The sequence below is a fragment of the Hemibagrus wyckioides genome, linkage group LG21, assembly GCF_019097595.1.
Source record: "Hemibagrus wyckioides isolate EC202008001 linkage group LG21, SWU_Hwy_1.0, whole genome shotgun sequence".
NCBI classification, from domain to species: domain Eukaryota; kingdom Metazoa; phylum Chordata; class Actinopteri; order Siluriformes; family Bagridae; genus Hemibagrus; species Hemibagrus wyckioides.
In genome coordinates, this window is record NC_080730.1 from 16,826,517 (window position 1) to 16,845,040 (window position 18,524).

Genomic DNA, 18,524 nt, shown 5'->3' on the forward strand with positions numbered 1-18,524 from the left:
TTCACATCTTGAACAAATACAGTAATATAAATAAATAATAATAATTTAAAAAAGCTAGAAGGATATACACAATATTCACAGAGCTTCTAATCGGGACTGTGGGACTGGAGACAAGCATCAGGACTGGGAACAATAAAATTAGAGAACGTTTTTTACTTTTTTGGGTCAGAAGCTTTTATAAATTTGAACTTATTATTAAGATATTATTAAGGATTTGTGCTTACCAAAGAACAGAAATCTTTTAATACTACATACTTAACATTTTATTATATCATTTTAAGCCAAGGAAGAAGACATAGAGGTTTACTGTATCAATATCAGATCAATATTTAGGGTACTAGATTAAGTCGAGTGGTTGATTTGAATCTAAATCTTGCATACTTTTCATTAATTAAGAAAGGATCAATGAAAGTTTATTGGTAAGGTTTAAGGTTTACTAAGTACTGCGGTTCCAGCAGCCAAAAAATATACAAAACTATAAATATAAAACTATATTAAACCTGTAAAAAATATAACTTACAAAGACTAGACATGGTAATAGTAAAGAGCAAGTTAAATTAAGGATATTTTTTTTATTATAGAACCACTCATTGAAACAATGTCCCCTGAGGAGCCAAAATGAACGTCTTTTTTTTTGTTTGTTTTACAACATCCAGCGTTGACATCCCTAGACCTTTACAAGTTCAAATGCAAACTCATTTGTTCAACTACAGACTCATCACTGATTATGACTGAGAATAAAAAAAAAGGCTCAAGCTGCATTTAATTAAAATTCACTTTAATTTCAGTGCAATTTCCATTTGTAGTTTTCGAAGTGACACTAATGACAGACAGAACACACATCCAGAGACATCTAAAAAAAGAAAAAACTCCTAACAAAACGTTCAAATATTGAATTGTATATCTACATCCAAGAGCGGTTGTAGTCAGAAATCCAGATACTGAACCTGATCTGCAGACATACAGATGTGGTCTCGAAAAAAATGACCTGATCTACACATCTGGCAGATGTCTGGGTTCATTGTTTTTTCAATTTTAAATCCTTTTTAAGGAACCTCTTGAAGAAAGTTTGCAATTCTGAAGGCATGAATGAATTCAAGTGTACCTGCAAAGATTGATTTATTGATTTAATTATTGATTTATTTATCGATTTATTTACTCATAACCCTGAAATAAATAAATGAATGAATAATAAATAAAAAATAAATGAATATTATTTATTTATTTATGAATTAGTATTGTTATTTAATTCAGGGACATGAGTAAATACAGTACAGTAAATAACTTGGTTTCTGGTGATAGTCATACCAGAAAGCTCCTATTAACCAGTAACACTTTTTAAGGTGAAAACCGAAAAAGAAACCTTCATTAAAAGTTAAATCAGGAGTAAAATCAAGTCAACAGGTAGATGAAAGCAGGCTTAATAAAGGACGAGGCCGACAGCGGTTTGACTGCCGAGTTTGGAAGGATATCATTATAATCAAATGTTGAGCGAGCAGCAGGGAATTGCTGATATAATTTTCTGATATTGCCTTGAAAAAAAAGAAAAAGAAAGCATTACATTGCTAAACAGAGCGAGAAAGCTGTTTTATTCATAGCAAAATAAGGTTTGGGTATTACATCCAGTTCTATTAATGACAGGATGTTTGTATAGCGGGTGAGAAGAAACGTCGGCTGAATTAGCTGTTAAGTAAACAAGAGGCACTCGATTAGAAAGGCTCTCAAGATGCTGAGTGGAGGAGAGAATCTACCTCAGGAAGGGAAACATCATAGGCTTTAATGTTTAGTCCTTATCGAAAGGAAACATATCATAATTGTGTTATTATTGATCATCAGAGGGGGAAAAATAGATAGTATATCCAGTGAAAGACTGCATGCAAACTTAGGAAAAAATAATTGGGTGAATCTGCAATTTGTATATAACATATACAATTTAATGTATATTTTTAAATTTATTTTATTTTTTATTTACAATTTTTTATTAAATTGTATGATCACTGATTATATAACCATTAAAAAATTTAAATGATACTTTTGGAATAATGTATAACTCCATTTAAGATCTCATGCTTGATTTTGTTTCCCCCTAAATTATTGAATTTATTTTTGAAAAATCTAAATTAAAATTATATTATAATATAATAATAAATTATTAAATAAATAGCATTTTATATTTATTGTGTATTATTATTTATAATAATAATAATAATAATACTTATTATTATTAATATTATTATTTATTTTATTTATGTATTTTTATTTTATATATGTATACTGCATATTTATTAAATTATTTTATTTATTTTTCTGTACAGCTAATTCCATTTTATCTTATTTTTCATTTTATTTTTAAATTCTTTTTCTTGACTATTTTAACAGAGGCAGTTGTAAAAACAAAAACAAACAAACAAACAAAAAAAAACATTTTGCTGCATGGGTATGTGACTAATGAAATTGAAATTTGTATTTGTTTGTTTGCTTTTTTTGCTGAGAGATAATTACTGCATTTAAATAATTAACAGATTTTGAGTCTCTTAACATATAATTAGCAAATGCACAAAATCTGGTTACCTGGCAACCACGTTCAGGGAAGAAGGATATTTACATGTGAATATTTGAAAGATTTAATTAAAACTTTTAAAAGTGACCTCATCGGTCAATATAATTAGTGTCGGTTATCCAGGTAGTAAAACAGCTTACAGCCTACAAATATGGCTGCCCTGGACTACAACCCCCAGCATTCACTCATCTGTACTCATTCACCACTCACACACAACACTGTGCAGCGGTGTGAAGAAGGAGCAATGTGTTCTTTCCTCATTTCTCAAGTTTCATGCTTCATATCTTGCTATTCCTGTGATTTCTGTTTTCTTTTTAAGTTATTGTTATTATTATTATTATTTATTAATTTTTATTTATTTATTTACTTTTTTTTTTTATTTATTTCATGTCTCATGTTTTTGTCCAACACCTGCTACTTGATGTTACTTCCTGTTAAATATTCCAAACATTTTATGGATATGGATATGTTTAAATCTCCTGTTTGAGTGACTAAAAGACTAAAATGTAAAAAATTTCATCTAAACTGAAAAATGGATTTAAAATAAAATGCAAAAAAGTTTTGAAGTACTATTTTTAATGATTCAAAGCTTTGACAAGGTAAATAATGCTGTTTTTTAATTTAATGTTAATGTTAAAACGGCTCTCTAAAATTGTGTAGATGTGATATCAGAGGCACTCAATCATGAAACCACTTCTTCACCCAGGGCTGATATTTGTATGTGTATTTTATTCCACTCTTTAATTTTAAGCACAATATTTTTGCAATCACGTGACCTTATTGTTGTTGTTAATAAGGCCATTCATTTGAGCCATTTCACTCTAGCTTTATTAGCTGACAGAATATCCATCAGTTAGCATTAGCATTCCTTCACGTCTCCTGTTACAATCTGTTATTCTTGCTTAATTGCAATGCGTAAAGGATGAATTTTATTTCATTAAAACGTTTCCGAACAAACAGGTGAGCGATGAAGCTGGCTTGCTTTGAGCAGCAGCAGCAGCAGGGTGAGCTAAATGGCAGCAGATTATCCATAATATCTTCTAATACCCTCACACAGGGCTCACATCAGGGGGTAATAAAGCACTGTTTCTTTCCTCGTCGCAGTCTAAACCTTGCATATGTTTACAGGTTGTACTAGATATTTCTATGTTGTCGTTTAGTTTTTGGGCCTGGGATTACAAACATGTACAAATATGTATGAAGGTTAATAAAGGATAACTTGCTGTAGACAGTCTGCACTAAACTGTATAATCACTGAAAATATAACCATTAAAAAATTTAAATGGAATAATGTATGAATCCATTTAAGGTCTTATGATTTATTTCCAAAAAGTTATTGAAAAAAAAAAGTAATATATAACACAATCCTAAATCAATAATATTTATTATTATTACTACTACTACTACTACTACTAATAATAATAATAATAATTAAAGAAATAAAACCAAAATAAATTAAAAAAGCACCCCTATAATATAGGGATATATGGAACATTCCAGAAGTCACATGATAAGCATGAAGTTGCATCATTCAATTAACTTTTCTCATAATGGGAAGGTCATGGGCTGAACAAAAATAAGTACTTTCTCAATATTTTAAAAATAATATTGTGTTTATTTCACACTTAGTACAAACATTTCCCCCCAGATTAGGGCTTATAAGTAAAGACCCCTAACTGGTATTTCAAATAAAACATGAGCTTGTGGTCTTGACTACACAAATGTTCACTGTTCCTTTCGAGAAATTAATAACGCTACCTTTGAGATTTACCACAGAAAGAATATTATTTTCTAAAATATTCTACGACTTTCATTCTTTCCACTTTGTTGGCTTGACTCATTGCATTGAAGCTGAAAAAAAAGCTATCAGCATTTTCTGGCTCAGATTCATGGTTTAATAATTAAAACTCTTTTAGCGGTCTGTTAGTTTGTGTTGCTCGTTAATCACTTGGAGTTTTGCGCAGATGGATTTTCTGTCTGTTCAGGTGCTCAGAGACTGTAGAGTCGAGTTTGAATCCCTTTTCCTGTCTGCGTGGCCCTTTACAAGATCAATCACTGGTCTGGGCTGTCCTTGTGCTTCATAGATTTGTGAATATATTAGTTAAACTTTGCAACACTAATCAGAACCTTCTAGATCTGTAAGCGGTGAACCTTCTGCTTTTTCTGATTGGCTGAAAGGTGTAAACTTTAGAAATAGGAGTTTACATAAACAGAATGAATGAATCCAACATCCTTGAAATCAAATTCCTTTTCATTTATTTATTTATTTATTTCCCAAACCCAGCTAATTGTTCAGAGACTCTGACTCGCTAACTAACTGATGTTGAAAGCGACACTTCTTTTGTGCTTTATCTCCTCTGAGATTAATTAGCATTTGTTGTTTTGCATGACTGCACACACACACACACACACACACCATCATACCGCATCAATGATAATTATTATTTATCGCAGCAGCCTGTTGAGACGACTAGCCGGGAGACGAGTCCTGAATTAGCGTCTTTTAAAAATAGTGTTTTGTTGTTTACATTCTGGACTCGTTGATGACAATAACTGTAGGGTTTTTTTAGTTCTCATCCATCAGTCATCGTGTTAATGTGTGACACTGAAATGTGTTTTGTTTTTTTTTATGAGGAAATACATTGGTAAATTTTGAAAGATAGAGGGAAGTTTGTTGTTGCAGATGGATGGATTTTTAAGATGCTGGAGTCAGGTGAAGGGGTCCATGATGGTGTGAGATAGATAGAGAGAGGGAGAGAGAGAGAGAGAGAGAGAGAGAGAGAGAGAGAGAGAGAGAGAGAGAACATGCATAAAAGTCTCAGCCAACACCACCCAAGCAATGACAATATTATTATGAAGATGAATGCAGACACGCATATCCGGTTTCTGGCATTCCTAAGACGAGGGAATAAAGACACGAAGCACAAAATCACATGAAAACATCTATAAGCCACATTTATGATAAGACATTTAGATGATTCAGACAAATGTGCTCTGCAATTATCATCTTTTTACAGGTTTATTTCTTTCCTCATTGTTAACTACAAGCAGATGTCACACTAGGATGCTTTTAAAGCATCAATTTATTACAATTCTATATGAGAGAAAACAGAAAACAAAAGTCCATCTTTGTCTTGCTTAATATGTTTAAATTGCTTCTCAAAATAATAATAATAATAATAATAATAATAATAATAATAATAATAATAATAATAATAATAATAATAATAATAAAAGTAAGCATTTCTGTTTTTTAAGTTATTTACACCATGCATGTCCAAAGGACTGGACTGGATATAAGTTAATGGAAAATAATTGTTGCCTTAAAGCAGAACCTTGAGGGACTCCAGTGGAAACCATTACAAATCGTTTACCATCTGTCACGTCAGATTTAAACAAGAAAAGCCGTTTCTGTCAAAATCAATCAAGTTCTCAAGCCTGCACATGTCAATACCTTTTTTTTTGTTTTCATTCAAGTTCATTTAAGTCTTTTGTGCTCCTGGGATCGGAACAATTATTGGCGATCTGAAACAGACCCCCTGAGGAACGTTATATGTTTTAGGGTTTGTGGAGACTGTTATAAACTGTCTAAGTACGCTTAAAACCAGACAAATAGTTAAAGTCAAAAAGCACATCATACACACACACAAACACAAACACAGAAAATCATTTTAGTTGTGAGTTGAGGGCTGGTGCTAAACTTTCTGTTGGTTCAGAAATTTTGGATTTGAATCTCAAAGTGTAAGTGCTGCTTCAATAATACAGTAGAGTACAAAACAATATAATGCAGTACAGTCCAGTACAATACAGTCCAACACAATACAGTACAATAAAATACTGTACAGTTCAACACAATACAGTACAATACAATACAATGCTGTTTATTTTTTTTATTTTAATTTTAAGTTTAGGGTGTCTATCTATCTATCTATCTATCTATCTATCTATCTATCTATCTATCTATCTATCTATAATACAATACGATACAATACATAATTCAAATTCAAATTTTATTTGTAACATATACATAACGATGCACAGTATGATATGCAGTGAAATGCTTACACAACTGTTGATCTAGAAAAAAGAAAAAGGAGATAAAGGGATGCAAAATGCCAATTGGAAAGATAAAATATAAAATATAAAAAATATGAGATTTAATTTAAAATAAAATAAAATAAAGTATAAATATGTAAAAATATATAAAAATGTAAAAAGTATAGCTGTATAAATAACTGTATAACTGTTAGTTATAGTTTAGTTAGTTATTAGTGTATAGTTTAGTTAGTTATAGTATAGTTAGTTATTAGTGTATAGTTTAGTTAGTTATAGTATAGTTAGTTATTACTGTGTGTGTATAAAAGGTCAATGAGTTTCTGGACCCTTGCATCTTCCATCCAGTGCTGCACTGACATTTCTGGATTCTGAGTCATGGGGAAAGCAAAAGAATTGTCAAAGCATCTGCGGGAAATGGTAGTTGAACTGTATAAAACAGGAAAGGGATATAAAAAGATATCCAAGGAATTGAGAATACCAATCAGCAGTGTTCAAACTCTAATAAAGAAGTGGAAAATGAGAGGTTCTGTTGAAACCAAACCACGGTCAGGTAGACCAACTAAAATTTCAGCCACAACTGCCAGGAAAATTGTTCAGGATGCAAAGAAAAACCCACAAATAATTTCAGGTGAAATACAGGACTCTCTGAAAACATGTGGTGTGGCTGTTTCAAGATGCACAATAAGGAGGCACTTGAAGAAAGATGGGCTGCATGGTTGAGTTGCCAGAAGAAAGCCATTACTACGCAAATGCCACAAAGTATCCCGCTTACAATACGCCAAACAGCACAGAGACAAGCCTCAAACCTTCTGGCACAAAGTCATTTAGAGTGATGAGACCAAAATTGACCTTTTTGGCCACAACCATAAACGCTACATTTGGAGAGGAGTCAACAAGGCCTATGATGAAAGGTACACTATTCCTACTGTGAAACACGGAGGTGGATTGCTGATGTCTTGGGGATGTGTGAGCTACAAAGGCACAGGAAATTTGGTCAGAATTGATGGCAAGATGAATGCAGTATGTTATCAAAAAATACTGGAGGAAAATTTGCACTCATCAGCCTGGAAGCTGCGCATGGGACGTACTTGGACATTCCAACATGACAATGATCCAAAACACAAGGCCAAGTCGACCTGTCATTGGCTACAGCAGAATAAAGTGAAGGTTTTGGAGTGGCCATCTCAGTCTCCTGACCTCAATATCATTGAGCCACTCTGGGGAGATCTCAAACGTGCAGTTCATGCAAGACAGCCCAAGAATTTACAGGAACTGGAGGCTTTTTGCCAAGAAGAATGGGCAGCTTTACCATCTGAGAAGATAAAGAGCCTCATCCACAACCATCACAAAAGACTTCAAGCTGTCATTGATGTTAAAGGGGGTAATACACGGTATTAAGAACTGGGGTATGTAAACTTTTGATCAGGGTCATTTGGGTAGTTTCTGTTGTCATTATGATTTAAAAAGAGTAAACACAGTTGATTGATAATAAATGACTTCAGCCAAACACTAACCATGAGTGAAAGAAAAGTTTTTGTGTTATCATTTATATTCTCTGAAAAAAATGGCCAAGAAATCATAAATTCTGCCAGGGTATGTAAACGTATGAGCACAACTGTATATAGTACAGTCCAGTACAATACAATATAGTCCAACACAATACAGTACAGTCCAACACTACAGTCCAGTCCAACACAATACAGTACAATACAATACAGTATAATTCAACACAAAAAAGTACAGTCAAAAACAATACAGTACAACACAGTACAATTCAATACAGTTCAATACAGTACAATTCAATACAGTTCAATACAGTACAACACAGTACTACGCAATGCAATACAGTACAATACAATATAGTGCAGTGCAGTACAATATAATACAGTTAAATATAGTACATTCTATCACTATAGTCCAGTCCAGTAATATACAGTCCAACACAATACAGTATAATAAAAAACAATACAGTCCAACACAAAACATTACAGTCCAGTACAATACAATACAGTACAGTACAATACAGTATAGTCTAACAAAATACAGTACAGTATAATAGCAGCATCGACCATTACATTGTTCTGTTCTGAGTACAGTAGTAAAAATGTTATGGGTGTAAACATAAAGGAAGGTTAGAAGCACACTGAAGCAGCATAAAAAGTAAAGTGTCATGAGATGTTTTGGTTATTAAACTCAAGTTTATAAGTTTTGCCAAATAAAACTTAAAGTAAACTCTTTACTCTAAACTCTTTACTACTAAACGTAATTTAGTCACATTTAGTTTCAGTCCCTTTTTTTGAAGTTTAACCAACTTGGAAAGTGCAGATGAAAATATTCCAATGCATATTAAGCACACTTTGTAGAAATGCGAGCCCATTTTTTCTGCACAAACCCTGATCACACTGATTACTGATGGACACAGACATAAAAAAACGTATTATTTCCTTTAATTGCAGGATTGTCATTAGAGGATCTTCATTAAATAATCTGACACAGAGAACACGGTGTTCACGAAGCCTGGGATAGAATACATCCTGCGTTTTATTAGGATCTTTCCATTTGGAGTGACAAGTAACAATATACAAATACAAAAGGTATTAAATCCTCTGTGTTTATTATTATTCTTATAATATCATGATCAGTAGTCTCAAAAGCTGCATGTATCCATAAATCGAAGCAAGCAGAACATCAGAGAACACTGTATCCGGGTAAACAACACTGAAATACATCCTGCTTGTTATTTCTGCTTTCTCCTGATAGTTGAGCAAAGTTTTTTAACCCTGCGTGATCGTATCATGTCTCCACTGTAAGTTGGTCTGAGTAATTATTTTTAGAAAGCGCTCATAATGTTTCAGATGGACGCAGTGGAGTCAGTTCCATGCAGCACATGTGGGTGGTTTACGTTACAGGTCCGAGGTATTGAAATCTCCTTATACAATAGCAGCAGTGTTATAAATAGCAGAATTGTTAATAAATTAGTAATTCTAATCTACACAGTTTTAGACAGGAAGTGGAGCGAGTGGTTTATACTTGTTGGATGGAAGTTTTTAAAAAGTGTGTTTCATTGGAGGAAGTTCAACGCTTCCTCCAATGCACCTCTATTTGTCCTGTTAACACAATCACCCACTATCTCTAATTACAGTTTTTATCTCCTCTTTTATCTCCTCTATCGCTTGTTATCTCCTTAATAAAAAGTGTTGGTTTTTTTTTTTTGGATTCCAAACACAGATCCGTAGAGATTCATGTAAATAATTCAGTATTTCTTGAAGAAATGTGCTGATTTGTTTCCACACAAGCATACAGTTTGATGTTGTGTTCTCAGCAGTGATTTGTCCGCAGTAAGCTGATCCGAGTCAGCTCCGACCTCAGCAGGACGTGGCCTTCGGGTCAACCAGTGCCGAATTAAGACCCGATCTCAGTCCTGGTTTTTCTCTGCATAGCACATATTCGATGTCTCCCTGATCCAACATACTCTCATGAAGCTCTGTAATTATCTGATAAATCGGGAGTTTATATTTGGTACTGAGATTCTGGAACTATTTCAAATGAATATTCATAAGGACAGGAAGTGATGTCGCCGCTTGAAACATATCCGGAAATTAAGTGATCATTAGAAAAAAAACGATAGGCTGTGCCTCAACTGATGTGGCAGGAAGCTTTACATGGATTTAGGGAACAGGATGTCGGATTGAAAATTAAGACCTAGTTTTTGAACTTTTCTGTTTCCAAAGGAAGTAGAAAACAGCTACAGTGAATCCCCAGGATATATAGGACAGATCAGGGGCTTAGTGATTAGCACGTTTCCATGCACCTCCAGTGTTAGGGGTTCAATTATCTCCTCTTTGTCTCCATGTGCATGAAGTTTGCATTTTCTCCCTGTGCTTCAGGGGGTTTCCTCTGGGTACTCTGGTTTCCTCCCACAGGCCAAAAACATGATTGGCATCTCTAAAACAGCTATAGTGTGTGAGTGTGTGTGGTTGTGCCCTGTGATGGCTTGGCACCCCATCCAGGGTGTCCCTCACAAGTCCCCGATGATAGACTTCAGGTTCCTTGTGACTCTGTGCAGGATAAGTGCTACAGAGAGTGGATGGATGGACAGATGGATGGACTGACAGACAGATGGACGGATGGATGGGTGGAGAGAAGGGTGGATGGAAGGATAGATGTATGGATAGATGAATGTATGGAGTGATGTATGGATGGATGGACAGACAGACGGTTGGACAGAAGGTGGATGGATGGATGGATGTAGGGATGGCTGGATGGTCGAACAGAGAGATGGACAGAAGGATGGATGGATGGATGGATGGATGATGGTGTTCTAGACAGATGGATGGATGGATGGATAGATGGAAAGATGGATGTAGGGGATAGTTGGATGGACGGACAGACGGATGGATGGACAGATGGATGAATGGAGTGGTGGATGGATGGATGGATGGATGAATGAATGAGTGGATGGATGGATGGATGGATGGATGGATGGACGGACAGATGGATGGATGGACTGTTGCTTGATACTAATCTCCCTACAGGAAGCATGTGATAGACTATATCAGGGAAATATCCCCAATCAATAAAAAAGGAAAAAGAAAAAGAAATTTTTTTCACGATTCTTTTGTTTTTTGTAATTTGCTTATCATATGACTCAAAAAAGAATTCCTTTCACAAGGGACGTACAGCAAATTTGATATTGTTCACCTCATTGAAATGTGAATCACAAACTTTTTTTATGTTAATTGTGGCATTTTCCACATGCCAAGAAAGATCATAGAGAAAATATCACTGGTGTAATTATAGTTCAATGGAAGCGATAATTAAATCATGCTATTAATAAAGTTTCACACGGATAAACGCTTTGCCTTGCTCTAATTTGATTAGGTAACATCTCAGTGGTGCAGTCACGTTGAAATGGTTTTTCAATATGTACATGTTTATTGATGGCAACTGGAGCCTTTTAAAAGCCTCTAAATGTCTCTAAATCATCTATCTGTACACAAGCTATGTTAATTTCTTGGCCTCACTAGTCCACCGTATTGTATTCGAATAGAAATGAAGCGTCTTTGACAAGTGTCAGCCATTAGCAGTGTTAGCAGGGAAGTGCAGAAGGTCAGAGTAGCACCTCTGCGACGTGACTGGCTGAAACGTTCCTCCAGCAGGGTGTTGCTGATCTGTCGGCGGAGCGTGTCAATAGATTTTGGGCTGGCTCTGTCAGCTCGCTGTCCGTGGTGACCTGTGTCATTTGTGCAATCAGGAAAACAACAGGTGGCGTGGCATCACGGCCGAGGCCGGATCCTGTCAGCCGAACAGAGGGAGATTCACAAAACAACACACCTGACACACGGGCTTGAGGGAATTCGGTGTCCTTTTTTCTATCCAGTAGATAAAAACTAATACAGCAAGCTGCTCATGCATTAAGGATTCCTGTGGACCTGAAAATTTGACCTGCTCAGATTTAACTTTACCAATACCCAATTAGTATTTTTTTTAGCTTTATTAAATCCGAATTGAAAAATCAAATGCAAATTAAGAAATTAGGAAAAAAATAAGCTGGGGGAAAAAAGTTGTGGAAAATGTGCATGTGGAAAATAATTGTGGGTAATTAAATGTGGAAAAAAAACCACACATGAGCAGAAAATAATCATGTTTTTTTTTAAAAGAAATCTGGAAAATAATTTAAAATCAATGAATTGTATAAAAAATTAGAAAATAAATGATTGTGCAAAAATCATGTAGAAATTTAATACTGTAAAGGTTTTCATGTAGGAATTAAATCAGTGATTCCAGTAAAAATTACATTTTATACTACAGATTATAGTTTTTAAAAAATTCCATTAAAATTATGAAAAAAATGAGAAAATAAGTGAATCATGAGAAAAATCATGGATTAATGAATCATGACAAAATAAATAAATAAATAAATAAATAAATAAATAAAACATATGGAAATAATCGAATCATTAAAATGAATCATAGGAAAATAATTGAATCATTTAAAAAATACATGATAATTAAATTAGGTGTGAAAATAAATCAATGTTTACAAAATCACATAAATAAGGCACATGAAAATAAAGAAAAAATAATTCAAAAATAAATAAATTTTGTCCCAAAATCATTTGAAAAATTAGCTCGAGAAAAGAAATAAATCTTGCACAACAAATCATCTGGAAAAGATTTTTAAAACAACACGCTACACTGGATAAATCCACATGTAAAAATGTGTGAAGCGTATTAACAAGTGAGGATTTGAATCATATTCTTTAATAAAACTGACATGATACGAATGATGAACATGAGACATTTTTTCTCCGAACCTTGTTCATTCTTCCACACACCCGTAGCCTTGTCTCGATTCGCCGCACTCTCGAGGGCTTCCTCTGACGAGAACGTTCATTTTCCACGTTGTGAACTTGAGTGCGAGAAACAAATGTAAATTGTTTTTAATTGGCAAGTGCAAAGAATGTCTCGGGGGCCTGCAAGGCTGACAGATAAAAAGCCCGTCTCTCACTGTCGCTTAAAACAGTCCCACCGCGCCTCAGCCATATGCTTTAAGTGACTGTGAGAGACATTTTAACATGACGCTAATGTCACCAATAAAAAGAAGGAAAGCTGCTAAACGGCACGGCGTCTGAGCCCCGCTGGAAACTGTGTCAAACCAAACAACTGTGATCCTAATAACGACCAATGACAGCTCCAACTGAAGTGTAATGCATACTGTGATGAGTGTAAAAAAGAGACGACGCGAGGACACCATGTCATTGCATCTGTGCAGCTGAAATCTGGAGGACATGCTAGCAAATATGACGGAAGGCAAGACTTCGCTAACATCATTCTAACTGCTTTATAGCACGCTGCTGTCGAATTCTTCATCACAGCTTTACATTTAATTAAAATAAAAAAATCCAATAAGAAAATAAGTGAAGCATGTATTTTTAAAAAATCCAATGGAAATTAATGAATTATATACAAAAAGTTTAAATGAAAATTTAATAAACTGTGTAAAAAATATATAAATGTAAAAAATAATAATAAAAATAATAATAATATAAAAAATTCCAAAAAAAAAATAAAAATTAAAGTATGTATTTAAAAAAATCAATGAAAATAAGTGAATTTTATGTATAAAATAAAATGTAAATAAATTGGGTAAAAAAACATAAAAGTAAAATATATATATATATATATATATATATATATATATATATATATATATATATATATATATATATATATATATAAAAAATTAAAAATAAGTGAGTCAGGTAAAAAAAAAAAAAAATTATAAAATGATTTCAGATCTGAAAGTACCATGGATAAGGACCCAATTTTTGTCTTTTTTTTTTTTTTTACACTAGAGCATATGGCATTATAATGAGTTATGGTATAGTTATGGTATTTATACCATATATAAATACTATATTATATCTAAGCACTGATATATACATTATATATACATTATATCTAAGCACTGATATAAGCACAGTTGTCATTTTTTTTATAATTATAGGCTTAATAGAAAGTGTGAGCGAAAGTTTCTTCTTGTAGCACATTACGAGACTTTTTCCCTCAGAAACCTGAAGCAGCAGTGTTTCCTGCCGTCGCTCTCTCCAGCTATCCATCTGGGAGGCAGCCTGCATACACGCCTAAATGAGAAAGTTGGGTCTGATCGGCCAGCCATGACAAAAATAGATTACTCTGAGAAAAAGAGAGGAAGACGGACAGACTCAGGGTGTGTGTGTGTGAGAGAGAGAGAGAGAGAGAGAGAGAGAGACTTATGTAAAATATAAAATTATTTTCAGGTGAAAAACAGGTGAAAGTGCATTTCATCATGTTACAGTATGCCTTGAAATTGCACGTGTGCATTCGAGTAAATCCGTGAGGCAGCACGTGATTAATAGGACAGAATATGATTGCATATGAAACATAAAACCACAGGCAAAGCTAAAGGATTAATGTGAAATTAAATGAATTATGAAAAAAAGTCACAAATGAAAATGAATAAATCATTAATGTAAAAAAACATAAATGAATCTTTTATATTAAAAAAAATAATAATGTGAAAAGAGGCAGATAATACAGATAATAAATAAATGTATAAATTATACTGGACTAAATAAATAAATAAATAACTCACATGAAAAAATGGCACATGAAAATAAAATGTTGTGAAAAATAAAGGTATTAAGTGAACAAAATAAATACATAAAGATTAAAAATTAAGTAAAATAGATAATAAATAAATAAATAAATAAATAAATAAATAAATAAATAAATAAATAAAAGTGAAAAGAAATTATAAAAAGCTTAGAAAATTACCTTAGTTAAATAAATACCTTACATAAAAAAATAGCACATAAAAATAAAATTATGTGAAAATGAAGTGAAAAATAAAGGCATCATGGGTAAAACAAAATAATAAAAAATAAAATAAATAATATAAAATAATAATATCAATAAAAAAATAAAATAAAAAAATAAAGGCATCATGTGTAACACAATCATAAGTGAAAACATTAAAACATTTCCACTATCTTTGAAAAGTCCAGATGTAAAAATTGTGTGGAAGTGAAGTGTGAAGTGTCTAAAATTTCATGTCACGTGACTTTGTGCAGCAGACATACCGGCAGTCTAAACGTATTGCAAATTCATGCATAAAAGTGAACTTTCTTCTAAATCTCCCTCCCACATAAATCTTAGCAAATGGGTTTTTGGAAGTGAGGATGTTTGAACAGCCTGAGGTTAGGAATTACTCTTCATCATTTTCACTCCCTACTCTCTGTTTGTCTCTATTTGGGCTGCCTTGTTAAACTCACTTCATGACTTATGGCTTGGGCCTGAGGTTGATGAGTTATTGTTCTCTGTATCCTTTAAGCATCTCAGCACATATAAAAGCATCAGTGGCAAGATGAATCGCCCGTGTTTATTTTACCTGACGTCTTGATTATGAATGTTGCTAGGCGAGTTTTTGCGATGGGAAATTCTTGCTTGTTAGTAACACGGCGACGTAAATGTGCACGCTTAAAGGGCAGAGGGAGCAAAGCAAAAATGGCTGTGGGAAAGTGTCTATAAAGTGACTGTTCTCTAGTGACGTCACTGTCTGAAAGAGCTGTCAGAAAGAGAACTTCTAAATAAATAAACAAAGTAAGTAAACAAACAAACCAACAAACAAACAAATAAATAAAAATGTCAGGCAAGGAGGAGAGGAAGTGTGAAGGTGTGAGAAGTTTAACAAAGCTGGCTGAACAGACACACGTATGCACATCGGCTCGCTATCGATCAGCACCCTGTGCTTTTAGACGTGACAGTAAAACAAAACAAGAACGGAAAAGAAATAAATAAATAACCCCAATCCGAAGCAAGGTTCCATTATGAGCGGCACTGGCATTGACCTGTAGTGCGTTTGAAAACACTGCATCTGATGAATGCAGCGGGGTTACTATGGAAACAAAAGCTGTCCGTTAAAGGCTGAGTACATTGTGTGTGTGTGTGTGTGTGTGTTTTTGAAACACATTGTTTCATGGCTTGAACATCAAGCATCTCTAAAGAGCTTGGAAATAATGCTAATGTTATTCAACCTGCAAATGGATTATGAATATATACACTTGTTTTTTTTTTCTCTCTTTCTCTATCTCTCTTGTGTAATATCACTGAATACATGATGGAGAAAGTCAGCATAGCCAACAAAAAACGTGTGTGTGTGTGTGTGCTTTAGTTTGTTTAAGCATTTTTACTCCAACGTTATTATGTAAAGATGACAAAAGGTAAGCAATAAAGTTAGGTAGAAATCAGGAAGTCAAAACCACATGATGTTTATTAGAAGTGAAATCATTTCATTGGTTAATCAGCATCTCGAGTGCTGATATTATTATTATTATTATTATTATTATTATTATTATTATTATTATTATTATTATTATTATTATTATAAAAACACTGGGATGTTTCACTGTTTGTATCTCTCTACTTGTCTGTGTTCACTAGGTAGAATTCTAACAATAGTCATAGTTTGTTATCAGTTACCACACTTATTAATGGCTGTGAGTCAGTCTGGGCATTGTCATGGCAACACCTTATCAAGCTGCGGCTTATTTAGGAACGGCTGTTTTTCTGTTGATGAAACAAAAAGAATTTTTTTACAAAAGGTCAGTGACTTGAGATTTAAATTCTTATTAATAGAAAAGTAATGGCACTGTGGTCAACCGTATTGTCATACAGAATATCAACGATCACGGCCCTAAGGATATAGGTCATAACAGCTTGGGTATTTGTGTGTATTCATCAACGTCATGTTATAATTTTTATTCATTTCTAGTTTGCTGTAGTCTACAAAACATGTTTATTCCTATTTTTACTTCAGCTATAACAGCTACAGACACTCTTCCATCACCAGCTAAGCTTTGACAAAGCCTCACAAAATTACAAAGCCTTTCTTTCTCTTGAAGGTAATTTTTTTTTAAATGCGTCTTGTATTGTTGGCAAGAAACTAGAGAGAGATTCTATCCTAATTTAAGAATAGTGGAAAAAATTACTGATAATGGAAGACTTCCTCCATGATGAATATACCAAACATCCCTTCAAAACTCCATAAGAACTCCATAAGAACAGCTTTGGTACGACTTTCTTTCACATCTCTCACACCAAGGTCTCTGTTTTCGGAGATTTACAGAGCTGTAATTTTGAATGCGCGTGACGTAAACATGTTTTCAGTGTTTATTGATGTCTGTTATTTCTTTGCCACTCTCAAACACGCTAGTTTGTCTGCTTGTTGCCTTTGCAGAAAGAGAGTGGTCAAGAAATAAAGCTTTAAGCATACGTTAAATGGCTCTGAAGGGAAGTGCTAGATACACTGCTTTGAATCGATCACAATCTGCAAGGCTGCTGGAGTGTTTTCAAGCTCAATATTGTTACATGAGAACGTTAATTTTGTTCACTGGGTGGAAAAATATTGGGGGAACAAACTGATGTAAAATATGGAAGAAAGACATGAATGAGTCAGGAATCAGGGAGGGTGAGATGAGAGGGTCAGGGAGAGGGATACACGGCAACTGCATGCAAATCAACTCCTTTTGAGTCACTTCTGATAGCAACTGGTTGCATCACAACTTATTTTAGGGAGTGAAATTTTAGGGAGGGAGTGAAAACACAATGCTTCTATCACTTCAATATGGGGTATTTTGTATAAATCTATGGCACTTTCAGTTCTCACTCTAAAATATGGCAAGATTCAAAGGGGGGTGAAAACTTCTGCACAGCATTATCACACCACATGTTTTGCCTGATCTCTATTTTGTCGATGTAAGCCGCCTGGAATTCAGCTTGAAAACTTTCCACAGCGATTCTTATTGAGCAACTTTTTGTAACTTCTGCAGAAAAAAGAAGTCGCACTTTTTTCTGCCTCGCACAAAATATCTTTATCAATGTTTGTGCCGAGTGGCGCTAACTAGCTGAAAAATGGCTGCAGTCAAACTGTCTCTCTTCCTTTTACTTGTTGGGTGCATGCAGATCCTGATCATTACTCATCTTTAAGCAAGTTGCTTTGAGCCATCGAATAATAAAGAAATATGATCGCTTCCACCTTGCCGTTTCCCCGAATATCATCTCTAATTGCATTTCTTTTGTCAGTGCGTTCGACGGAGCACTCCCACCTCCCTCTCCTCCTTCTCCTTGGCTGTTAGTATTCCGAATCCGTGCGATCTTCTCAACACTAGAACCGAGCGGGAGATTGCTGCTTTTACTAATGTGCATAAGCATCCCAGAGGATTGGCATTCAGGTTAGCTGCTGAGGAAACGTGTATTTTTCCAAATGGTTGCTGTTGAATTCTCTATTGATCACTCGCTTCACGGCCTTGAAGAGGAGTGCTGCACAGCGAAGACAGCAAAAAGCATGGAAATGAGACCAGAACTG